At 38.5% G+C, this 26,880-nt stretch overlaps 1 long non-coding RNA gene across 7 annotated transcripts; it reads left to right on the top strand.

The window, feature by feature from the left end:
* Positions 1-21,397: 21,397 nt before the first annotated feature.
* LOC137017791 (uncharacterized) lies at positions 21,398-26,243 on the top strand. 7 transcript variants are annotated; one of them, XR_010894644.1, is made up of 9 exons: positions 21,399-21,505; positions 21,895-21,967; positions 22,102-23,282; positions 24,390-24,443; positions 24,534-24,698; positions 24,827-24,887; positions 24,985-25,063; positions 25,274-25,324; positions 25,451-26,242. It is a non-coding gene; the product is annotated as an uncharacterized lncRNA (long non-coding RNA). The 7 variants fall into 7 exon arrangements; XR_010894642.1 differs by having other exon boundaries at positions 22,102-23,270; positions 25,451-26,241; XR_010894640.1 differs by having other exon boundaries at positions 21,401-21,505; positions 22,102-22,253; positions 22,584-23,270; positions 24,390-24,698; positions 25,451-26,239.
* The last annotated feature ends 637 nt before the right edge of the window (positions 26,244-26,880 follow it).

Raw genomic sequence — 26,880 nt, 5'->3', positions numbered from 1 at the left:
GGAACAAAAATAAACTTAACTAAAATTAACTTGGCTTAAATTTAGCTCGGCTCAGCGCTTGCATTTTATTTTGACTGTTGAGTGTACACATTGCGGTTCTTGGTGGTGTTGGAGGAGTCAGGTTAGGGAGAAACTATTCGAATTATAGTGTGTAAATGCAACTGTCATTGAAATAACACATTGCCTATTGTGTAGATCAAACTTAGATTCGTATTAGGGTTACGTACGAGAAACATTACTATACAGACCACATTTTATATCATACTTCTAATTCAGACCTTGTAGTTATGACGCTCCACAGTGTCACAAAATGTACCAAACAAAGAAAGTCAGTCAATTAACTAAAGACTGTGCCCTCTAGTGGCAAAAAACAAAGCAACCGGTCAATTAAAAGTTTAGCTACAGTAAATAAGGTATGTTGAATTGATTGTTACAGTTTTTTTTATAACACTTCACACACAGTCCTCCTAACCAGCATCCAGCTTGGTACAGCGGTTCATTTCACATAGCCACTACCAAAACACTTAAAGATATAGTTCACCCAAAAATGAAAATTCTGTCATCATTTACTCACCCTCAACTTGTTCCAAGCATGTATGAATTTCTTTGTTCTGCTGAACACAAAAGAAGGATATTTTTGAAGAATATTGGTAAGTAAACAGTTGATGGGAAGTCTTATGTTACATGGTCTATTACATTAAAGTACAAAAGGAGTCCTAAATGTTCTCCTTTTAGGTTTGTATAGAAATTGAAAGACCAACACATGGTGTTCAGCTATATCTAGTTGTTGTTAGATTTGAAATATATTTCAATATGGCATTACCGTAGACAAAATGTGGCAAATTGCTGTCTTATTCAGTTAATTTGAACTTAATTTTGAGTATTGTCAACATGCAAATTGGCCCATAGGCACATAAAGTTTTGGCAGTGGTTGTGTGTTTGAGCGAGAAAAGAATTCATAACTGCTGCTTTGCTTACTGTGTGTGTGAAGAGATTTGAAATGGATTGAGAAATTGATTCTAGAGATTGTTAAAAAATCTGTCTCACAGAAAAGTTTCCTGATTCCCATGCTGTCATTGTTGACAATTACATCGAATTCCGCACTTGTTGTTGAGCAGCATTCTTAACATTCTGCTGCTCGTACATAGAGTACCTATTAATGCACTATATGTCAGGTGAAACTGAATGTTTACTTTAGATGTTTACAAGAGATGGGAGGCCCACATAGATTGAACATAAAGTACTGTTTAAAAGCACATTAGAAAAATAGTTGATTACCTTTTCTGAGAAGTTCTCTGAATCACTGAATGAAAGAAAACAAGCTCATGAAGCAGGTGAGTACCTTTGGCCAACAGACAATGCTGAAAAAATAAGCACAGTACTTAATATTGCAGGGTTTTGGTTTACATACGGTTCCTGAATACTAATATCATTGAGGAACATAAGTATGCATACTTTCTACTATGATGCACTCCTATTTTTCGATCAGCTAACAAGAAGAGCAGTTTGATGAATTCATTTTTGTTTCTATTCACCCTCTTTCTCGCCATGTTGTCCTATCTCTTCTCTTTGTCGTCCTTTGCACGCTAATGTACAAATTTAAATCCAATGTCTTTATAGGGAATAGAAATTCTCTTTGCAATGCTCAATGAATTGTTAAAAATCCTACGTGGTGCACTCTTAGCCCGGATTTTATATTAACTTAAAAATATAACTACAATATACTTAAAATATTTAAGTTTGGTTGCTTTACTTATAAAATATGAGTATATTCTACTAATTTGTGGGTGTATTTGAATGTGTTAATAAATGTAAGTTAAATGCACTTAAATTATGAAGTTTTTCTCCTGGCCACGCCTCCTACACACTGGTTCGTGGCAGGTAATGACGCCATTTTGTGTGTGTGAATTCAAGGAGCTGTTGATCAACAGTTGGAACATTTGTTTTGGCTGTTCTACAGACATTTTTTCCAAACATTTACCTTTTTATACTGTAGTTTTTCACCAAATGAGAAATGCTCATTTTTTAAGTTACCACCATTGAGATCAGGGTTTGTTTTAGTTGAGCTCTTGACCCTTGACTTTTTAATATTAAATTTAGTTTGGGCAGTTTTAACTGCATTAAAACTAATCAGACAAGGAAAGTTATAAGATGATCAGGTGGTGTTGATTATGTTTTCACATAATCATTATTTCTGAATCACTGAACTCATTTAGAGCTCAATCTCTGATAAGCAACATATTCTGATGAACAGTTCAACTCTGAACATTAGAAAACAAGCTACTAAAAAGTCACAGAAAAACAGCAAAACTTAAATAGTGAGAATAAAGAAAATTACTAAAACAATTCAGCTCATAATTTATTCATGCAGCAATGCATGATGGGAGGCATGGATGCATTTTGATTGGTGGCAAGTTAACTTGCTTAGTACATTGAACTTAAATATACTATGTATAATAACTACAAAGTAATTAATATTACAAAACATTTTAAGTTAAATTAACTCAAATTATTAAGTTAACATTACTTAAAAATTTAAGGCAACGAGTTACCTCGGTTTTTTTAAGTAGATTCTACTTATCCGGGTTTACAGTGTGGTAGACACCATGCAACAGAGGATTAATGTTACTGTTTTCATAGCAAATAGAGTTAGGACAAAATGTGATATTTCTGCTTTCTCTGCTGTCCTTGGTGAATCCAGATGGTGAGGCAAAACCATTAAAGCTTTCCAAATATCAAGGGTTTATGCTGTAATCTTATTTGTTTTGATCGTAACTTAAAAAATAATAAATTGTTTTCAAAAAAAGTCTCCATTACTGAGAGCCATAATGGACCCTGGCTCTGAACGAGTCCATCAATTTCCTCAGAAGTGGGTAAATCGATGAACACCAGCCTCGATGCAACATCTCTGATCAGTTTAAAGCCTCATTCTGGTCAACTTAGACTCTTCTTCTGTCAGCCTTCTTTCATTCTCAAGCCCTGTTGGTCAAATATAAATTATTAATGCAATCAAATCGAATGTCTTATCTGATCTAATGATTAATTTGGACACAAACATGGGCGAAATGAATTCATACACCCTGGCATGTGTCTGTGCTTCATAAATATTTAATTAGGCCCAATGCACATTCAGGTAATTCTTCTAATCACAGAGCTGAAAGAAGGCACCTATCAATGGGGAGGTTTTATGAAGTTTCTGAAAGCAATTTTCATCTTCATTCACTCGTTCTCATTTTCATCCGCCAGCTCCGCTCAGTCAAGTTCATTAATAACAGCGGTTTGACCATGAATCCATTTCCGTGCCCAACCGCTGAGCAAAAGCAACAATAGGCCTAAAAATGGTATAACAAATGGACTAGTTATTGATGGCAGTGGAAAGCATTGTGTTTGCCTTCTTGTGCAGAAATGAGACTGCATGGGTGAGATGTGGAATGAGCTGTGCTCATTAGAGTCATGTACGATTCTCAGAAACGTGACCTGAAGGCAAAGATTGGCATTGGCAAATTTGTCCTTTTAGACCTTTTTAGGTTTTTTCTTTGTTTACATGTAGCCAAGTATAGTGTCTCATACTCGGAAATTGTGTTCTGCATTAAGTGCACACACACAGCAGTGAGTACTGAATGCAAACACACACACCCGGAGCAGTGGGCAGACGTTTTTGCTGCGGTGCCCGGGGAACGATTGGGGGTTAGGTGCTTTGCTCAAGGACACCTCAGTTGTGGGTAATGAGAGTGGAAGAGAGCGCTGTTCATTCACTCCCCCCACCTACATTTCCTGCCGGTACTGAGATTCGAACCCGCGACCTTCACGTTACAAATCCAACTCTATCCATTAGCCCACAACTGCCCCCACATAATTATTTTGACAATTTAATTGTGTCCCTGCTGAGCTAACTATAATACATGACCTAAAACAACCTCATGAGCAAAGAGTTGTCAAGGCAACATAACTCCTTACTCTGTTATATATAAATATACATACAGACACAAAAATATACTGTGTATATTGTTCAAAAGATTGGATGAATTAAACTGATTAAATGTTTCTGTTTCACATAAATGCTGTTCTTTTGAACTTTCCATTCATCAAAGAATTCTGAAACAATGTGTTATGGTTTCCACAAAAATATTAAGCAGCACAAATGTTTTCAACATTAATAATAATGTTCCTTAAGCAGCAAATCATCATATTAGAATGATTTCTGAAGGATCATGTGACACTGAAGACTGGAGTAATGATGCTGAAAATTCAGCTTTGACATCAGAAAAACATAAAATTTTAAAATTCATTAAAGTATAAAACATTTTTTTATTATTAAATTGTTTTTACAATTTTTGGTGAGAATAAGAGACAGATATATATATATATATATTTAGTAGTCAACATTTGAAGTGGATCAAAAAAGTTCATCAAAGTTGTCCTAAGAAGAAGGTTTTAGGACAACTTTGATGAAGGTTTTGATCCACTTCAAATGTTGACTACTGTATATCTACACCAATCAGGCATAACATTATGAGCACTGACAGGTGAAGTGAATAACACTGATTATCTCTTCATCTCAACACTTGTTAGTGGGTGGGATATATTAGGCAGCAAGTGAACATTTTGTCTTCAAAGTTGATGTGTTAGAAGCAGGAAAAATGGGCAAGCATAAGGATTTGAGTGAGTTTGATGAGGGCCAAATTGTGATGGCTAGACGACTGTCAGAGCATCTCCAAAACTGCAGCTCTTGTGGGGTGTTCCCGGTCTGCAGTGGTCAGTGTCTATCAAAAGTGGTCCAAGGAACAGTGGTGAACCGGTGACAGGGTCATGGGTGGACAAGGCCTGTGTGGTCTGATCCAACAGACGAGCTACTGTAGCTCAAATTGCTCAAGAAGTTACTGCTGGTTCTGATAGAAAGGTGTCAGAATACACAGTGCATCACAGTTTGTTGCGTATGGGGCTGCATAGCTGCAGACCAGTCAGGGTGCCCATGCTGACCCCTGCCGAAAGCACCACGTGAGCATCAGAACTGGACCACAGAGCAATGGAAGAGGTAGAGTGATGCTTTGGGCAATGTTCTGCTGGGAAACCTTGGGTCCTGCCATCCATGTGGATGTTACTTTGACACACACCACCTACCTAAGCATTATTGCAGATCATGTACACCCTTCCATGGAAACGGTATTCCCTGGTGGCTGTGGCCTCTTTCAGCAGGATAATGCTCCTGCCACAAAGCAAAAATGGTTCAGGAATGATTTGAGGAGCACAACAACGAGTTTGAGGTGTTGACTTGACCTCCATATTCCCCAGATCTCAATGCAATCGAGCATCTGTGGGATGTGCTGAACAAACAAGTCCGATCCATGGAGGCTCCACCTCGCAACTTACAGGGCTTAAAGGATCTTCTGCTAACATCTTGGTGCAGATACCACGGCACACCTTCAGGGGTCAAGAGGAGTCCATGCCCCAACGGGTCAGCGCTGTTTTGGTAGCAAAAGGGGGACCAACACAATATTAGGAAGGTGGTCATAATGTTATGCCTGATCGGTGTATATATAATTAAATGTCAAAGACATCTAGTGTATGTTGAGATTGAAAACAATCGGAAAAAAGCATATAGATGCAAGAATGTACCTTGTGTGGACGAACCCTTAAACAGTAGGATACCATCACAATTAAGTGCAATCAATGAGAAAAATTTGTAAATTATTAGATGTTATTAGTAGAGATATTTCTCATTAAGCATCATCTTGATCTGAGTGCAACTCATTCAAACAGAACCCCTCTTATACATCCACTTGTGTTTAGTGCATTAGACCAGATGGAGAGAGTTATGGGAAGGTCATGTCCTTCACTCCTAATGTGATTTTAGTCTCACAAAAGGCAGACATGTCCTCATCCCATTCATTGTTATAATCTACTCACACAGTGCGGGTAAAGCCAGCCAGTTCTGTATTATCACATTACTTAAATACAATTGATTTATCTAACGAGGGGATATGAAACTTAAGCGGGATCTTATTCTGAAGAACAGAGGAAAGATGAATCATCATCCTCGCTTTTGAAGCCATTCATTCATGTTTAAGCTGTTCATTTGTATCCATACAAGCCGGCCCACTGTTATTTGAATCAAAGACATGGCTGATTATCAGTGAAATTAATATTAATACATCAATTTAAGATGAGGGAACAGACACATACAGTCTCTAAAGGCTCTAAAATAAACCAAGATAATGTGATGATAGACTGTCATAGTGCATTTTACACACCATGTGGCTGACATGATGAAGCTAAGCCTAATTTGTTTTTCACTATCCGTACCATTTTTGAACCTCTCTGTAAAAATTCTCAGAATTCATAAGATAGTTACAGGGCATTTTCAGAATTGATAAAATACATCACCAGTTAATGTAAATATTATATATTTTTTGTGATACAGTTCCAGTTGCCCCGCCCACAGTGAGAGCTTATTGGGCCAAAGCACTGCTACTCATGTAGAATAATAAACATTCAAACATGGAAGAAGGCGTGATTTTTTGATTATGGGAATTTTAGAATCAGAAATGACAAGATTCCACAAGAAGAACGATGAAAGCATCCGATGTCATGAAAATACAAGGTTTGTGTTCTTATTTTCACATTGTTCAGAAACGGTATTTAAAAAAGTGTGAGATAGTGTGCGAAACAGTGAAGGCTGTTGTGATTGGCTGTGTCTTGTAATTAACCATATGCATGGTTACTTCCTGGTTTTCATTAAGCTAGCTTGGGCATTTCCGGTGAACTGTTAGCTGTCATTCTGTACTCGCTGTACATCGACACAAAACCATCAATGGTTGACTTTTTAAAGGTGCCATCGAACGTTTTTTTTACAAGATGTAATATAAGTCTAAGGTGTCCCCTGAATGTCTGTGAAGTTGCAGCTCAAAATACCCCATAGATTTTTTTTTTAATTAATTTTTTTAATTGCCTATTTTGAGGCATCATTAGAAATGCAGGCTGTGGCCCCTTTAAATCGCGCACTCTCCCGAGCTCTCGACTCTATCACTGCATAAACAAAGTTCACACAGCTAATATAACCCTCAAAATGGTTCTTTACAAAGTGTTCGTCATGCAGCATATCTAATCGCATAAGTACAGTGCTTATTTGGATGTTTACATTTGATTCTGAATGAGTTTGAGGCTATGCTGCGTGGCTAAAGCTAATGCTACACTGTTGGAGAGATTTATAAAGAATGAAGTTGTGTTTATGAATTATACAGACTGCAAGTGTTTGAAAAAATGAAAATAGCGACGGCTCTTGTCTCCATGAATACAGTAAGAAACGATGGTAACCTATGCCGAGGTAAATTCAATTTTCAATTCAATGGCACCTTTAATGTTGTTTTTATATTTTAATGCAGTTATCAGACTTACCTAATTTGCCAATAAACCATTTGCGATAAAGACTCGAAGCTATTGGGAACGTTGGAATAAGTGTCTGTAAGTTGACACGCACATGCAAAAGTTTAGTTCATGCAAAAATTTAAATTCTGTCATTAATTACTCACCCTCATGTTGTTCCACACCCATAAGACTTTCGTTCATCTTCAGAACACAAATTAAGATATTTTTGATCAAATCTGATGGCTCAGTGAGGCCTGCATCGCCAGCAAGATAACACTCCCTATTTCAGTGCCCAAAAAGCTACTAAAAACATATTTAAATCAGTTCATGTTACTACAGTGATTCAACCTTAATGTTATAAAGTGATGAGAATACTTTTTGTGCTCCAAAAATAACAAAAAAACAACTGTATTCATCAATATCTAATTTCAAAATATTGAAGCTTTGAATCTTTACAAATCTAATCAGTGGTTCAGAGCGCCAAAAATCATATGATTTCAGTAAACGAGGATTGGTTACATCATAAGCGTTTTGAAACTTCAGTAGTTTACGTGACTTTGGCAGTTTGATATGCGCTCTGAACCACTGATTCAAAACAAATGAACGAATTACACAGAAAGCGACCTTTATAATTCCAGAAGCTGTCAGTCAGTGCAACCTGCAGAGGTGTTAGCTAAGGGGTGTTTGCAGTGCTTTTGTAGCAAACTCGTTATATATAGGGGGAGAGCGGGGAGTGTTGTAATACGGGGTCAGTTGTTACTGTCAGTTTCAAGTGTTGACAACTCAGAACAGAAGAGAGCTGTGGTGATGTCAGTAATATCATACACTACATCTCCTTTTTGAACTCACAGAAGAAGTGGCATGTGTCTGTGAGCAACATTGTAGATTTAAAAAACAAACAAACAAACAAACAAAAAGATTTTCAGGAAAGAAAGGTTTTTTGTTTTTGTTTGTTTTTTTAATCAAGATAACCTGAAGTAGCTGTTTCTCTATTTATGCTAACTTCAAACCCACATGTTAAAACAGTTAGCTATGTTATGGCTGCCTGTGGTGGGGACAGCTGTAACAGTTCATTAAAAATGTTACAACCAACTCCTTATGATGATTCCAATGAGTCCAGTACAGTGAAGGTTTTGTTTTGTTTTGTTTTTGTGTTTTTTTGCACATTGAGGGCTTTATGTGGTAAATATGTTTCCATGCGCATGTCTTTTATAAGATAGATCATTTTTTTCGTGTAGATTTTTAGAATTTAATCTGCATCTTGCCGTTTTCATCGAGCATTTTTTTTTAATGTTATATCCTAAAATACTAGTGATTGAATCCTTATGTGACAGCAGTACAGTATACACAAAAAAATTAACAATTAAAATTAAATTTAAAGTCCTATAATAGAAATAAAATTTAATGTTTTTTTTTTTTTTTTTTTGTCAGTTTAAATTGTTTACTTTATTAATATATACTATATTAAAGGTGCCCAAGAATGCTTTTTCACGAGATGTAATATAAGTCTAAGGTGTCTCCTGAATGTGTCTGAAGTTTCAGCTCAAAATACCCCATAGATTTTTTTTATTAATTTTTTTAACTGCCTATTTTGGGGCATCATTAACTATACACTGATTTTGGCAGCGCCGCCCCTTTAAATGGCGTGCTCCCTGCCACATGAGCTGTCGACTATATTACAGCGCATTTACAAAGTTCACACAGCTAATATAAACCTCAAATGGATCTTTACAAGATGTTCGTCATTCATGCTGTATGCATGCTTCGAATTATGTGAGTAAAGTATTTATTTGGATGTTTATGTTTGATTCTGTAGTTTGAGGCTATGCTCTGTGGCTAACGGCTAATGCTACACTGTTGGAGAGATTTATAAAGAATGAAGTTGTGTTTATGAATTATACAGACTGCAAGTGTTTAAAAATGAAAATAGCGACGGCTCTTTGTCTCTGTGAATACGGTAATAAACGATGGTAACTTTAACCACATTTAACAGTACATTAGCAACATGCTAATAAAACATTTAGAAAGACAATTTACAAATATCACTAAAAATATCATGCTATCATGGATCATGTCTTCATGTTATTGTTGCTCCATCTGCCATTTTTCGCTGTTGTCCTTGCTGGCTTACCTTGTCTGTGATCCAGACGTTAATACTGGCTGCCCTTGTGTAATGCCTTGAACATGGGCTGGCATATATGCAAATATTGGGGTCATACATATTAATGATGTTACGTAACAGTCGGTGTTATGTTGAGATCCGCGTGTTTTCCGGAAGTCTTTTAAACAAATGAGATTTATATAAGAAGGAGGAAACAATGGGGTTTGAAACTCAATGCATGTCTTTTCCATGTACTGAACTCTTGTTATTTAACTATGCCAATATAAATTCAATTTTTGATTCTAAGGCACCTTTAAATGATTCAACTGTACAATGTTTACCCATCACAGTCATTTGTTAACTTTTACCCATTACCAGTCATAACATACAGTTGCCATTTAATCAGGGCAGTACCATTGAGGGAGGAGGGGAGGGGACACGCCCCCCTAAATATTCAGATATGGCCAAATATTCCTCCTCAATATTTATATTCTTGTTAGGATGACAAAACTGCACTCGTCAATGTCTAACAGCGCCCACCAAAGCCAAAATTTTTTGAGATGGCCAATCAAATCAAAGAGGCTGAGCATAAATTCTATCTTTACAACTCACGAAAAGTAACGTTTGTGTAATTTAAGTATTTTAAGTTGTAATTGATGTTAAGAGACAAGAAACATTAACTGAGCCTTTTTCAGCATTTTATATGGAATAAATGGTTTGGTCTGACCCAATGTTCAAGACATGTTTACAGCCTTGCTTTTAAAGGGTTAGTTCAACCAAAAATTAAACTTCTGTCATACTCACCCTCATGTCATTCCACACCGTAAGACTTTCGTTCATCTTTGGAACACAAATCATGATCTTTTTGATGAAATCTGAGAGATTTCTGTCACTCCATAGACAGTCTACGCAACTGAAACTTTAACGCTTCAAAAGGTTCATAAAGAGGTTGTAAGACTAATCCATATGAATCGAGTGGTTTAGTCCAAATTTTCTGAAGAGACATGATCACTTTATATGATGAACAGATTCAGTTTAGGCTTTTACTCACATATAATCATTCACACAACAGTTGTGGTAAATGCCACAAGTTCTTGACATGCAAGAACCAATGAGGTTCATTCTCGTGTGTTACGCCACACATTTGAGATTCTGGAAGAGGTTTGTTCTCGCACGCCAAGTAGGTTTGGTTTGCTTCACTGATCAATGTTTATTTATGAGTAAAAGCCTAAATTCAGTTTTTTCATCACAAAATCATGTCTCTTCAGAAAATTTGGACTAAACCACTTAATTCATTTGGATTAGTTTTATGATCTCTTTATGAACTTTTTGAAGCGTCAAAGTTTCAGTAGCATAGCTGTCTATGGAGGGACAGAAAGCTCTCAGATTTCATCAAAAAGATCTTCATTTGTGTTCCAAAGATGAAGGAAAGACTTACGGGTTTGGAACAACATGAAGGTGAGTAAATGATGACAGAATTTTCATTTTTGGGGGAACTAACCCTTTAATTGTAATACAATGTAGAACTAGAGCAGTAAAAATCACAGTGAAAGTACAGAAAGTAAACCAAAGCACCCTGAGATGCTATCAAAGCTCAGTGTTGTGTTTCTGTGAACAAATATAGCTCAAAGCGTGTCCCTTGAGTAAGAAGGAGCCCGGCTTTAATAGACCTGGTGCTGACGAATGCAGTGGAACCACTACACCGTGTCGTATGGGTCAGGAAATTCATCGCTCAGAAGCAGCCCAGTGAAAATTGAGCAGACTCTGGATGCCAAAAAAACTCCCACACCTGTAACAAGATCAGATGGCATTGTCAAGAACTTTATCACCTAGTAAAAGGGAACAGATAATTTTACAACTGCATTAAAACTTGGAAAAGAGCAGAAGTTCACGTTTATTATCCACACTGTAAATGTATAACAATGACAGTCGGTTATGAATAGGCAATATTTGCATTCAGCTACGGCAGATGAAAGCATATTGTTTTCACAAGCTGAAGTGTGGAGTTTCCAGGTCTGAAAGTTAATAACAGTGCTATGCATGGATTTAAATTTATTAGTCAAGGCTATATATTATTGAAAGTTAAGCAAGCACTGCAAAATTGAATATCTATTTAGGCTATGTTTCATAGTCCATTGGTAAATATTAATCAAAGCCTTGGGCTTGCAGTTATGTTGGTTTCTTAATGCCAAGGATGATGTCGTTCCTCAAGTAAAATTTTATCCAAAATATTACTTGAGAGGAAAGACATCATTTACTCATCCTCATGTCGTTCCAAACTTCTCTATTTTGTGAAACACAAATGGAAATGTTTTGAAGAGTGCTTTTGTCAGTATAATATAGGCTCCATAAAATCTCATTTGCACATATTAATTCAAAAGTGTGCATGTTACTTGGTGGTAAAATGGGCAAAGGCACATATGAAATCTGAGAGCTTTGATGGAGGGAGAAATGTGACTCAGGACTTTTACTACGGCTTCAAACTCGACCAATCAGAATCAAGGGCCATAGCTTATCCGTTTTATAAAGTTTTATCTAACCTAATGAAAAGATATTTCTTCAATGTTATCCACATTATATTTAATCTGCAACAGCATTGTGTACTTTTATGAAGATGCGTTTGGTCATTAACCTTTAAATGCGTCTTTATGCAAACACATGAGAAGAGTTCTCTGCATGAAAGACCCATGACTGGCAGATTAATGTGCTACTACATTTCTCTCTGATATGGTAAGAAATTAAATTAAATGTGGGGATTTTAACAGTGAAAAGATGATTTACAAGGGAGTTTAAATGGTGACAGGATGTACTTAAAGGGTTAGTTCACCCAAAAATGAAAATTCTGTCATTTATTACATATGAGTGGTGGTTCAATATTAATATTATAAAGCGACGAGAATATTTCTGGTGCGCCAAAAAAAAAAAAAAACGACTTACATTGTAACGGAAATAGTTATCAAAAACAAAGACGTGACTTGACCAGACTTGACTAAATGACTCACCGATATCGGGTTACATTTACAATACACGACAAGGGAACATGGGGAAGACAATGGCTGCGTCCGAAAACCTAGGTAGCTGTCTTGCTGCCTCATTGTCTTATAAGAGAATGACTTGTACGGCAGCGTTTGTGCATGAAGGTACCTCACGAAATTGATTTCGGACAGACTTCTGAGGCAGTGTAACAGTTTAATGATCTACAGCAATATAGCGCGAGCTTTGGTGGGAACTAAACAAATATTTAATTACTACTGTTAAGAAGTATTCAACCAATCAGAGCGCAGTTTACTGAATGACGTCGGTCAGTGCCTCGCAGTCAGTAAGAGATGAGCTGTGAATGCTCTGCTGCATCCTTTCCTTGAGCAGTTAACTTATGTGAGCGAGTTAATGACCAGAAAGTACGTTGTTTGTTTCCTATTATCCGGTACACTTATTGATGTGTATGTAGGCAGATTTGTGTACTTTATTGATTAACCATGGGCTCATTTGTCCGCCATCGCGGCAGTCCGCATTAGCGCCTAAGCGCCAAAGTTCATTTGTTATGTTATATATAACTAATTTCTGAGTGCCATTATAGTGTGAGTAATATCTCTGGATTGCGATTTATATTGCTATTTGCTCATATTTGTATATATTACGTTATTTTTAGTTTCTTTATCTGCCGTTACTGCCTGTAATGACATGTTAAAATGGCGTCTTTCATATTTCCATGTGTGAGCTCGCGATGCCATCTTGTGGACAGATTAAGTACTGCAATAACTTTAATAATGTAACCTGGATTGCCTATGACATGTGAATGTTATTGATTTAGCTGTATATCTAATACTTATTGTTATTCTTTAATATTTTCAGACCACTCACTGTTACCACTTCCTGTTACTGCTTGAAATGAATCATCAGTAAACCTCAAACTCTGGTTCAACTGTGTCTTATGTGTTCTTGCCGACACACCAGTGCGGATACAAATCCACCTACTCCAGCACAAATACAGTCCTTACCCAAATCTTCATAATAATTTTGGTCCTTCGAGCCGGATATTGTGTCTACACTGGACTAATGATGTCAGAGGACCAGAATGCAGAGTATCAAGTTCAAGGAGCACGCCCTAGACGTATAGTTCGTCAGCCAGCCTACCTACAAGATTTCGAGTTGCAGTATGCTGGGTTGCCTAGAGCTAATGTCCTACTGCCTCAGTCAACACCACAACCACATGGGTCAGATGACTTTCAACAAGATGATGAGGACAGAGGTATTCCTATGGCCCATCCACAAGCATCTAGTATTCATTATGATCAAAGAGAAGGGGCTGTTGGATCACCTGATTCTTTAGAATCACCACGCTTGGCTTCAGAGCCCTGGTACCTTACCACAGATCATTGGAGTGAGAGAGATGAACACAGCCCTCAATGGTATGCACGTTCTTTACCTCCTGACATTCAAAGCACAGTGCATGATCTGGAACAAGAGAACAGACGCCTCCGTGCTGCTCAGTTATCCATGAGGGAAGAGATCAGCCAACTTATAGAGATACAGAAAAGCATGCAGGAGATGCTGATTAACCAGTCACAAAGTCAAAGGTCAACTCCTCCTCCTAAGCCACAGTCTCATGTATTAACCCCTCCAGTTCCTTCGCCTAGAGTTTCAAGCAGACAGTCAGACTCTCCAGTGCCTACACCAGCTCCTAGAGCCTTTCCAGTTCCTGCACCGCGCCGCCTTTCTACAATTAAGAATACAGATCCTTCTGCAGCTAAAGTCAGCTATGCACAGTATGCTCCTTCAGTGCGGCCTAACTCAAATGCCTTTGTTCCAGATAATGTGGCTGCTCACATATCCTCAGGTACTGTTGACACTCATAGAGACACAAGGCAGCCAACAGGAGGAAGGAGAGCTTCTATTATCTCCACATCTCCTACCCCTTACTCTAGTCAGCCACATGCAGCACCAGTTAACTTTCCTGGGATCCAGACTAACACTACAAGACAGGAGATAATTTATAGAGGTCCGCAGCCAACCATTCCAGATTTCACCCGTCGAGACCCTGGTGAATTTGCCCGTCTCAAACTTTCCTTGAATAACTTGCTACCTGATGAAGCTACAGAGCTATTCAAGTACCAGGTTTTGGTGGATCACCTAAAGTTAACAGATGCTCGCCTCATCGCTGATTCCTTTTTAAATTCATCCACTCCCTACTCAGATACCATGGCAGCTCTCACTGAACGGTTCGGTCGACCTCATCAGCTTGCCCTGAGCAAAATTGCTGCCATTATGGATGCCTCAGATGTTCAGCCTGGCGACACTGTAGGCTTTGAACGCTTCGCTCTTCAGATACAAGCTCTAGTAGGATTCCTTAAGACATTAGGAACAGAAGGAGACATTGAATTGCATTGTGGATCCCATGTGGCACGACTTTTGTCCAAGCTCCCTCCAGAACAAAGAGCATCCTTCCGCAGACACATGAGTTATGAGCCGGGCTCAGTGTACACGCTTCTTGATCTAGCTAAATGGCTTAATTTTGAATCCTGGTGCCAAGATCCAGAGAGCTTTGGTGGATATAAGCCCCAGAGAGATAGAGCTCGTTCCCGAGTGGATCAACAGAAGGAGACTAAAGCCAAGGTTAGACAGACTACCATATTTCACAGCTCAAATGAACTATCTCCCCCAGAGCCACCAGTGTCAACCAAGAGTCAAGGCAAAGGCTACGCTTTCTGTCCATACTGCAACAGTAAAGAGCATTACCTGAGTCAATGTGCCACATTCCAGTGCCTAACCAAAGACCAAGTGATCAACTGGATTAAGACTAACAACAGATGCTGGAAGTGTGGGCGTAACCATAGAGCTGCTCAGTGTACTCTCAAGAAACTCTGCCATTTGTGTAATGGAAAGCACCTCCAGATCCTACATGAGATCAACATTAATCCAGTGAAGGAAGGGACTTGTTTGGTCAGTTCAACTAGCAAAAAGCTATACCTAGACCGTCCTCAAGGGTTCAGCAGTGTCCTTCTTAAAGTAGTCAGAGTCATTCTGAAGTATAAGGGACAGAGCCTAGATACTTACGCTGTGCTTGATGATGGTTCTGAACGAACTATGCTGTTGACATCAGCAGCCAGGAGGTTGGGACTTGCAGGCCAGGCAGAGGACTTGGCTTTGAGAACTATAAGGCAAGATGTCACTAAGCTTCGTGGTACCTCAGTGTCCTTTCAGATTTCAACCCCATTCCAGCCTGGCAAGAGTTACAATATAACGGGAGCCTTCACGGCAGAACTACTGAGCTTAGCCGAACATTCATACCCTGTTGCAGATCTTCAGCGACGTTACCGACATCTGAGAGGCTTACCATTACAGCCTATTCACAAAGCCTGTCCACTGTTATTGATCGGAGCAGATCATCCTCACCTTATCACTCCGATTGAACCAGTCCGCCTCGGTCCACCTGGAGGTCCAGCAGCTGTCAAGACAAGACTGGGTTGGTCTTTACAAGGCCCAGCAAGAGTCTTTGGAGACAATGTGAAACCTCAACAGTGTCTGCACATTGCTGTTAATCCCTCGATGACAGAGTTGTTCCGAAATGTTGAGAGACTCTGGCAAGCAGACGTGATTCCCAACAGAACAGAGAAATCTGTCACTCGGTCTAAGCAGGACCAAGAAGCCCTTGACTTGCTCCAGTCACAGACTGTCAGAGTACTGATCGATGGTGTGAGTCGCTACGCCACTCCTCTCCTGCGTAAGAAAGATATGCCTATACTTCATGCTCCCATGGAGGCAGTGCTTCCTAACCTTCGGAACACAGAGAAACGTCTGGAGAAAGACCCCAGTAAAAGCAGCCGCCTACCAACAGGAGATGAAGAAATTGGAGACCACAGGCTATGTTGTCAAACTCCCACCTGAATCATTTGATGCACAAAGTGAATCGTGGTTCATCCCTCACCACATTGTGCAGCACAATGGTAAAAACCGTGTGGTTTTTAACTGTTCATTTGACTTTGAAGGCCATAACCTGAATGACTATCTGCTGCCAGGACCAGCCTTGGGCCCATCCTTGTTAGGTGTATTCCTGCGCTTCCGTGAATATCCAGTGGCAATTAGCGGTGATATTAAAGGGATGTTCCATCAGGTTCGTCTTCTCCCCAGTGATAGGCATCTTCTCCGCTTTATATGGCGAGACTTGGACAGATCTAAACCACCAGACATCTACGAGTGGCAAGTGCTACCTTTCGGCACTACTTGTAGCCCATGTTGTGCCATTTATGCTGTCCAAAGACATGTCATGGATCATAGCACTCCTGATGACAACATCCGAACCACTGTTGAAAGGAATTTTTATGTGGACAATTGTTTGGAAAGCCTACCATCCCCTCAGGAGGCAAGGCAGCTTGTAGACAGACTCTGCACCCTCTTTGCCAGTGGTGGGTTCGAACTTCGCCAGTGGGCGAGTAATGACCCCAGTGTGGTGGACCACCTACCAACAGAAGCGAGATCCAGCAGTACCGAATTGTGGCTATCTCAAGATCGTACCGATGTGCAAGAATCTGCACTAGGTTTAAGGTGGCACTGCAAATCAGACCTCCTTGGGTATAAAACCTGTCATGTCCAGCCTGGACCATGTACCCTTCGACACATTTATAAGGTACTTGCAACCCAGTACGACCCCTTAGGCTTCATACTCCCATTCACCACACGAGCCAAGATTTTAGTTCAGAGATTATGGGACAAGCAACGAGAGTGGGATGACCCAAATCTACCTGACGACCTTTTGATAACCTGGAAGGAATGGGAGGCAGAACTGCCTACATTAGCCAGTATTTCACTACCCCGCTGTGTCACATCCTCAAACATTGATCAGTCTCACAACATCAAACAGATTCACATCTTTTGCGACGCTTCTGAGCAAGCTTATGGATCTGTTGCCTACCTACGTACTGAAGACGATAGTGGTCATATTCAATTAGCCTTTGTAATAGCAAGATCCAAGGTTGCCCCAAAACGACGTTTGACCATTCCCAGACTAGAGCTGTGTGCTGCCCTGAATGGTGCTCAATTAGCCAGACTCTTGAATACTGAGCTCACCCTCAAGATCAATTCAGTGACACTATGGACAGATTCCACCACTGTTCTGGCCTGGCTCAAATCTGAATCTTACAGATTCAAGGTGTTTGTTGGAACCAGGATAGCTGAAATTCAAGAGCTGACTGCAGAATGTACCTGGCGATATGTGGATTCCAGCAGTAATCCAGCAGATGATCTCACCCGAGGTAAAACTCTTTCTCAACTATCAGTGCCCAACAGATGGAGCCAAGGACCATCGTTCCTGCTTGAGTCTGAGTCGGTATGGCCTGTCTCTCCTCCCATACAACCACCAGAAATTAAAACAGAGCAACGCAAAGGAATCTTCTGTGGTCTTATGACGGAAGTGGTTGTGCCTGACATTCCTGACCCTTCTACTCACAGCACCTGGAATGAGTTAGTAGAGGCCACAGTTCAGGGGCTAAAAGATACAGGACTACCATCAGCAGCAGACTACCAAACTGCGGAATGGCATATCCTGCAGAAATCTCAAATTGATAGTTTTCCTGATGAGTACAAACTGCTAAAAGCAGGTAAATCTGTACCTTCCACTAGTCGGCTACTTGCTCTTGCCCCAGAATTTGACGACTCTTGCCAACTTATCAGAGTTGGTGGTCGTTTACGTCGAGCTGAAGGACTAGAGCTGTCAGTTATACACCCTGTAGTTCTTGACCCACATCACTGGGTTACCAAGCTGCTGATCCAAGACTATGACAGTAAACTCTGCCATCCAGGACCTGAAAGAGTCTTCGGAGAGATAAGGAGAAACTTTTGGATACTGAGAGGTCGGGAAGCTATACGTAAACAACAACATCTGTGCAAAGACTGTCAAAAATGGAAAAACCAACCAGTTATTCCCAGAATGGCAGATCTACCACCAGCTCGACTCAGACTACTCAAACCCCCATTCTACAGTACAGGCATGGACTGTTTCGGGCCATTCCAAGTTAAGATTGGAAGACGATGTGAAAAGAGGTGGGGAATCATTTTTAAGTGTCTCACAACACGAAGCGTGCATCTAGACCTCCTCACATCTATTGATACTGATTCCTTTCTGATGGCCTTGAGGAGATTTGTAGCTCGCCGTGGCACACCTTCTGAGTTGTATTCGGACCATGGCACTAACTTCCATGGAGGACAAAGAGAGTTGCAAGAAGCCTTTACATCGCTCACTCCCCAACTCCAGCTACATTTAGCTAAACAGAAAATTTCTTTCCACTTTAACCCGCCTGGAGCCCCACATTTTGGAGGTGCGTGGGAAGAGAAATTAGGTCTGTCAAGACAGCCCTTCGTGTCACAGTCAGCTCCCAAGTTGTAACAGAGGAAGTTCTCCAAACGGTACTCATTGAGGTGGAGGGAATGCTTAACAGCAAGCCCCTTGGTTACCTTTCCAGTAATGTAGCTGACCTTGACCCTGTTACACCAAATTATCTGCTTATGGGGCGGCTAGACAGCTCACTACCCTTTGTAGTTTATCCTGCTACAGAACTTATGGGCAGACGGAGATGGAGGCAGAGTCAAGTTCTGGCCGATCAGTTCTGGTTAAGCTTCATTCGTCATTACCTGCCTGCGCTACAGACCCGCAACAAGTGGCACACAGATGCCAGCGACATTTCTACCGGAACCATTGTAATGCTCATCGATCCACAGCTACCAAGAGCATTGTGGTTAGTAGGCAAAGTTGTGAAGACCTTCCCAGGTTCCGATGGCCATATTAGAGCTGCAGAGATCCAGGTTAAGGACAAGACCTACACCCGACCCGTTGCCCGCCTGATCCCCCTTCCTGCATTCACAGATCAAGAACAACCTGCATTAGCCCCCTCAGACTGATTAGTTATATTGAGTACAAATATGCATAGCATATTTGGGGGCGGCCGTGTTAAGAAGTATTCAACCAATCAGAGCGCAGTTTACTGAATGACGTCGGTCAGTGCCTCGCAGTCAGTAAGAGATGAGCTGTGAATGCTCTGCTGCATCCTTTCCTTGAGCAGTTAACTTATGTGAGCGAGTTAATGACCAGAAAGTACGTTGTTTGTTTCCTATTATCCGGTACACTTATTGATGTGTATGTAGGCAGATTTGTGTACTTTATTGATTAACCATGGGCTCATTTGTCCGCCATCGCGGCAGTCCGCATTAGCGCCTAAGCGCCAAAGTTCATTTGTTATGTTATATATAACTAATTTCTGAGTGCCATTATAGTGTGAGTAATATCTCTGGATTGCGATTTATATTGCTATTTGCTCATATTTGTATATATTACGTTATTTTTAGTTTCTTTATCTGCCGTTACTGCCTGTAATGACATGTTAAAATGGCGTCTTTCATATTTCCATGTGTGAGCTCGCGATGCCATCTTGTGGACAGATTAAGTACTGCAATAACTTTAATAATGTAACCTGGATTGCCTATGACATGTGAATGTTATTGATTTAGCTGTATATCTAATACTTATTGTTATTCTTTAATATTTTCAGACCACTCACTGTTACCACTTCCTGTTACTGCTTGAAATGAATCATCAGTAAACCTCAAACTCTGGTTCAACTGTGTCTTATGTGTTCTTGCCGACACACCAGTGCGGATACAAATCCACCTACTCCAGCACAAATACAGTCCTTACCCAAATCTTCATAATAACTACAGTAGTAATTTCTCGATAGAAATGATATAAAAATTGAAATATGTTGGTCAAAATCGTACATTTATACACAAAATGAGCAGCAAACGCAACTTTCGGACGCCATCTTTATTTTTCTAGTTCAACTGTCACAGAATGGAAAGCACAGGATTGTGGGATATCAAAGGCAGCTAAGGATACATCCATGCTTCCTTCAAAAATCGATCTGAGGAAGGTTTCTCATGAGAGAGGAAGTGAAGCTAACATTGGATTCGGACGTGCCTTGATGCCTTACTACACTCTTAGAAGAGGTCGAACCTTTGGAGTTCAATAAAGAACTTTATAGTGCAAATATGAACTTCTAACTATCAAAAAGGTTCAAAGTTGAACTTACAGGTAAACTGGTTATTTGGAAGTTCTTTTTAGAACCTTTGTTGTGGTAACAGGGTTCATATTAGAACCTGTGTGTAGTTAAGGTTCGTTTATGAACCTTTTCTAATATGATTGGAGTGTACAGTCGATACAGTGTTTCATCTGTACCCCCCGACCTCCCCGCACATTTCTATAAATTGCATCATAACATTGAAAGACACCATGTTTTTTGTCCATTTTTAAAGCATAAACTAAGAAGACCAAGAATAAAAATTCAGTTTTACATTCATAAATGGACAAGAAGCTGTTCAATGTTAAATGGAGAGGTGACGTGAAATTCTTAGCCCTAAAAATAGACTGTGTTCAATATCTTTCGCTTAGACAACCGAAAAAATATTCCCCAATTGAAAAGGACACTATGCAGTTTTAGAGCAAAAATCATGAGTAAAGTGTGATGCACAGGCAATTTATTTTACGTGTTTCATCTCTCCTTCTGTTCCAACTTTATCTACTTTGTTATTAGCTCATGTTTTAGAAAACATTTCATAATTGTATTGTGTAAGGTTTCATCAGGAAGATTATTTTTTTCTTTATTTAGTTTATTATTATCATTACTACTACTACTACTACTACTACTATTGCTTTTACTACAGCTGTTGTTAATCATTGTGCTGAGATTGCTTGTGCCTAAATGTTTTTACAAAATAAGAATACTGACAAATAACTAGCAATTCAAAAGTACATTATTTTCACTAAAAGTAAACGAGATTATTAATATTGTTTCGTTTTTAAGCATGAATAAGCAAATCCTTCAAAATGCTTTAAATGTTTTCATCTGGGCTTTAGTACGCAACGCAATGCACTGAATCTCCACAAGTCTCTCTCGCGCAATGATGTCAGTGGTCACGTGGAAAAAACCGTTACAAATGTTGAAGCGGCAGCAGCGGGCCCGAGTGGGACTGAGCGGAACGACACAAAAATCTGAGGTAAGACAACATAACGTCTCAAATAAACTATTAACTTTTTGAAAAGCTATGAAACACCTATTTAATGTCATAAACTTTAAGGTGTGTGATAATGAATAAATGACGACGGGCCTAAGCAGACACGTCGTGTTAATTCGGCCACAATATTGTCAATTTAACGGCCTGGAGAAATAATTCCGGGTGTACCACTTACTACACCTTTCCCACATGTACTATTTCAAGATATTTCCCGTTTTTTATCCTTACTGTGTGTGCGCGTGTGTTTGCTCGCGCGCTCGAGAGAGAGAGAGAGAGAGAGAGAGAGAGAATTTAGTAAAAATGAAAAGTTTATTTTTATTCATATTTTATAACGCATTGTTTTCTAAATTGCAATATTTCTCTGCATATAGAGGCAAGAATGAGCTCAGAGCTGATTCACTGGAAAATCCATGTGGCTGACTGGTTGATGGCAACAGTTTCCAGGTGATCATCCCTACATTTCAAGGTTTATCTCACAAAAATGCACACTCTGTTTAACTTCCCCATTGCAGCAAAACAGACATTTTCACAATTAAGAAGATATGACATTCTCCTATTGAATCCTGTTGTTTTAACAGACAATGGAATTGATGCAGACACTTGAATGAACCTAACTGAAAACTATGATACCTAAAATATTCCCTAAATTGAAGGATCAAGTTAAATTCATAAGATTAGAAGAAAACCTAAAGACTGAGATGCCTACCAAGACCACAAACACCATTCATGTGTAAGTTTATTACATCTACTCTTAAAGTTTTAAAAAAGTATGTGGACACCTCTATTAATTATTATTTACATTTTTTAAATACTTAATAGGTTGTACTGAAGAATTCAGTGACTAGCATTTTCTCACATGTATGTATTTAGTTGACACTGTTATCCAAAACAACTTACATTGCTTTAAACTTATATTGCATTCCCGTTTTGGAATGGGATGCCCATCAACTTGTATAGGTGTGATGGTTAGGTTTCCACATACTTTTAGCTAAACTATATTGCTATCATTACAAATTACTGAGCTGTTAGTAGTACCATTATAACATGCACCTCTCTGCAGTTTTTTGTTTTTTTGTAGGACTTGATTTGGTATTTCACATGGATCAATCTCAACACAACGTATTGCTCAAACAGGGTGACCAGAAATTTATCAGCTACCCCACTAGCAATACAAAAAAAACTTAAGGAGAGTGGAGATTTTTTTTCTTTATAAAATGTATTTATTACTTTTTTTATCACAAAGCAAATGGAGTTAAAAAATAATCTGTTTGATCAGATGTGCACATAATTCCAACAGTGAAGTACAGGTAAGTGCATAATTTTAAAGAAAGATGGAGGTTAAAATTGCCTTTCTTTAATTTCAGGTAAAGCAAGCAAACAATACAACAAGGTTAGTTTAGCCCTGGTGACAAGTGACAAGACTGGAAGAGTGTATGTAAGAACGTGTCAAAGAGCCCTGCAGTTTCATAAAACCTTTTATAGTATTTTACATAATATTATTTTTAAAGGAGTCATGGTGTCACGGACAGAAGGAGACAACAGAGGTAATACAGTTCACAAAGGTTTATTATTGCAGGTGGCAGAGATGGGGAGAATAAACAGGTTAGTAGATTGAATGATGACAGGTTGAATGAACTTAGCTGGATGATAACAGTCTCTTTGTATTTGTAGATGATGGTGAGCGGATTGGTCTGGACTGAAGACAAAGGATGATGAAAGTGAGGGATCTCAATTATGAGACGAACAGGTAAGGAACCAGGTAAGCGACACATGGCATGAGATGCTTAAAAACTAATTCAAGAAAGATCACATTTGACTGGTATTGAAAGACTAAATTAAATTCGTAGCAGGTTTAGCAAAGTAAGGAAATGGGGTATTTTACCAAGGGTCCAAGGACTTGTGACACTAAAAATTTGGCAAGTATTGTAGATGTAAGTATGCCAAATGAAATAACACCTTTTCACTTACATGGCTAATATATATAAACTGAAGGGCTCTTTGACATGTTCTTACATACACTCTTCCAGTCTTGTCTCTTATCTGTGCCCGGTTGCATAAAGCACCTTAAAGGATTAGTTCACCCAAAAATGAAAATAATGTCATTTATTACTCACCCTCATGCCGTTCTACACCTGTAACACCTTCATTAATCTTCGAAATGCAAATTAAGATATTTTAGTTGAAATCCGATGGCTCAGTGAGGCCTTCATAGCCAGCAATGACATTTCCTCTCTCAAGATCCATTAATGTACTAAAAACACATTTAAATCAGTTCATGTGAGTACAGTGGTTCAATATTAATATTATAAAGCCATGAGAATATTTTTGGTGTGCCAAAAAAACTAAATAACAACTTATTTAGTGATGGCCGAATTCAAAATACTGCTGCAGGAAGCTGGTGTAGTATTTTTGGCACAGAAATACAGTACTCCGTCATTCGTCCAACTCGTATTTTGAAACTTTGGCCATGTTTAGCATGAGAATCCAACCCTTTAACAGTGTAAATAAGTCAGAATATAGCATTATACCCCCTTTAAGCTTCAGAACGTTATGAATCAGCGTGTCGAATCATGATTCGGATTGCGCGTCAAACCACCAAACTGCTGAAATCATGTGACTTTGGCGCTCCGAACCGCTGATTCGACACACTCATCATCACTATTTAAGTCCTTATTTTTGTTTTTCTGGAACACCAAAAATACTCTCTTTATGCAACCGGGCACTGGTATTTTGTAACAATGGCTGAACACACCTTGTTTAATTGTTCGCTTGTTGGAGACCTGGAAATATAGAGAACTGTTTTTACTCTCCACCATTCTCTAAAATTACACACTTGCGTAATAATATATTTCTTTTGTTTTTTTAGATGGACAATCTGTCTGACCAAGATGTGTATCAAAAGAGGTCAAGGGCAGTTGGGGTAAGTGTCCCAGACAGAATCAACTTAAGTTTTTTAAGAATAGCAGACATATTTTTGTGGGTAGATTTATTCAGGAGAAGATGATTACAGCGTTGGGATCCACTTGGATAAAATGAAAACCAAATGCTTGATGATCACCAAATCCTTTTAGAGGACTAAATGACACGGACAAAGAGTGAGAGGACAGACTATATGAAACATCACTCCACAAAGGAAATATTATCATGATATCCAGCCCTTAATGTCACCTCAGTTGTGAGTAAAATTGTGTTTCAAATTGTGACTTAAAAGCAAATAATAATGGAAATTATGTATCATTTAATACGTTTATATTGAATACATACATGTTATATTGAATATAACATTATTCTCTTCTTGTTTAGGAACCACGTACACCCAACCCTGTGCTGTATATACTGTAAATGGATGTGCCTTGTGTAACAGGTATACAAAGTATACTAGTAAATATTGTTATAATTCACACAAAATTGTTCATATACGTTTTATGATACCTGATCTAAAGGTGCGCTTCTCCTTTAAGTGATGCGAGGTCACAGTATGACCTAATTTCCTGTCCTGTCTCCTCCTCTTCCCTTTTGAAATGTGATTCGATGGAAGAGGTAGGTTTCTTTTGTCATCCTGTTAATTTTATTTAATCCTAATGTTAATTATATCTTTTATATCTTTATTTCAACCCAAACTTATGTGTAAAGTACTGTTTTATCTATCCTTGGGATTATTTTTGATATTTTACATTCTTTGAGGTATATTTCTGTCTTTTATGTGAAACAAGCACATGGTAATGGAGGCGCACCATATTTGTTTTATAGTGTTATAAGGGCCACTGGATCTGAGGCTGCTTATTTGTCTCTGTTAAACAGGTATGTTTTCTATATTATTTTCCTTATGTTCATGTTTTCTTCCGCCCTTTTGAAATGTGATTCGATGGAAGAGAGTCATATAAGGGCCACTCAATCTGAGGCTGCTTATTTTTCTCTTTTACTCAGTAAAAAGATCCAGTGAATCGACTGCTTGCTGTCCCGTGTCTGTCTCTTCATTCAACACAACGTAACACAACGCAGACCAAGTTTTAATACCCGGTGTCGCTGGCCGCACATCACGCTGGGCATAAGCGAGCCACACGGGTTACACTTGGATGCGGTCTGTTTTAGAAATAATGATGCAAGGGGAGAAAGTCTGTGAAGTAGACGATATGACCAGGTCATATGACCATGTTATTCTAATGACAATGTACTTAATCTTCAACCTTGAATATGCTTCAAAGCCGAGAAACACTCTTAACATTATTTGAAAAATAAAAATGTCCTGTTTAAACATTATCTTAAAAATTATATATAAATTAAAAATTTAATTATTAAAAATAATATAAAAATGATAGATATTCAGCTACATTCTGTTAAAGGTTGATGGAAATGTATAGATTAATGAATGAATTTATTTATTTGATTGTTTATTTATTTATTTATTTGAATGATAACAAACAATTTTCCTTTTTTCTCTGTCCATTGGTGCCTGTGCTCACATTTTATATTTATGTATTAAACATTTTATAGACAATCATTGTGTTCTGTATTCAATGTTTTGAAATGGGATTAAGATATAGTTATACAAGTTATATATAAGACATATAGTTAATGTATATTTTATATTATATTTTAATAATTATTATTAATATATGTTATTGCTATCTAAAAGGAAAAGGTTCAAAATGGAACCTTAATGGGCTTTAATGCACCTTTAAGTGAAGGTTCCAATTAGAACCTTTTTAAAAAGGTTCAAAAATGAACCTTTAAGGTTCCCCCACAGTTGCAATCGCCAGGAACCTCAAAAGGTTCATTTTTGAACCTTTTCTTCTTAGAGTGTACCTTGAAATTTGTCCTTAGAAGGCAGCATTTTCCAGTTTTCGGACGCAGTCATTGGCTTTAAATACAGGAACTAATATAATATTATAATATTATATTATAATATTAATATTATTTATAATATTAATATTGAACCACTGTACTTACATGAACCAATTTAAATATGTTTTTAGTACCTTTATGGATCTTGAGAGAGGAAATGTCATTGCTCCCTATGGAGGTCTCATGGAGCCATCGGATTTCAACTAAAATATCTTAATTTGTGTTCTGAAGATGAAAGAAGGTCTTACGGCTGTGGAACGACATGAGGGTGAGTAATTAATGACAGAATTTTTATTTTTGGGTGAACTAACCCTTTAACTAAGTGATGGAGCAGTCTGTTAAAGATGCAATTGTGACAAAGTAGTATGACCCAAAGCTTGCCTACTACTCTGCTACACACTCAAAAGTAAGCCTATTTACCTTTTCTTAACAACAGTATACTTTTAGGGCATAGTATAAGTAGGCAAATTGGGATGCAGGCAGCACTTGTTTTCCAAAGAAGAAAGAAAGTC

This window comes from Chanodichthys erythropterus, chromosome 3 (genome assembly GCF_024489055.1).
Source record: "Chanodichthys erythropterus isolate Z2021 chromosome 3, ASM2448905v1, whole genome shotgun sequence".
Lineage (NCBI taxonomy): Eukaryota > Metazoa > Chordata > Actinopteri > Cypriniformes > Xenocyprididae > Chanodichthys > Chanodichthys erythropterus.
This window is presented reverse-complemented; position numbering and strand designations above follow the sequence as displayed.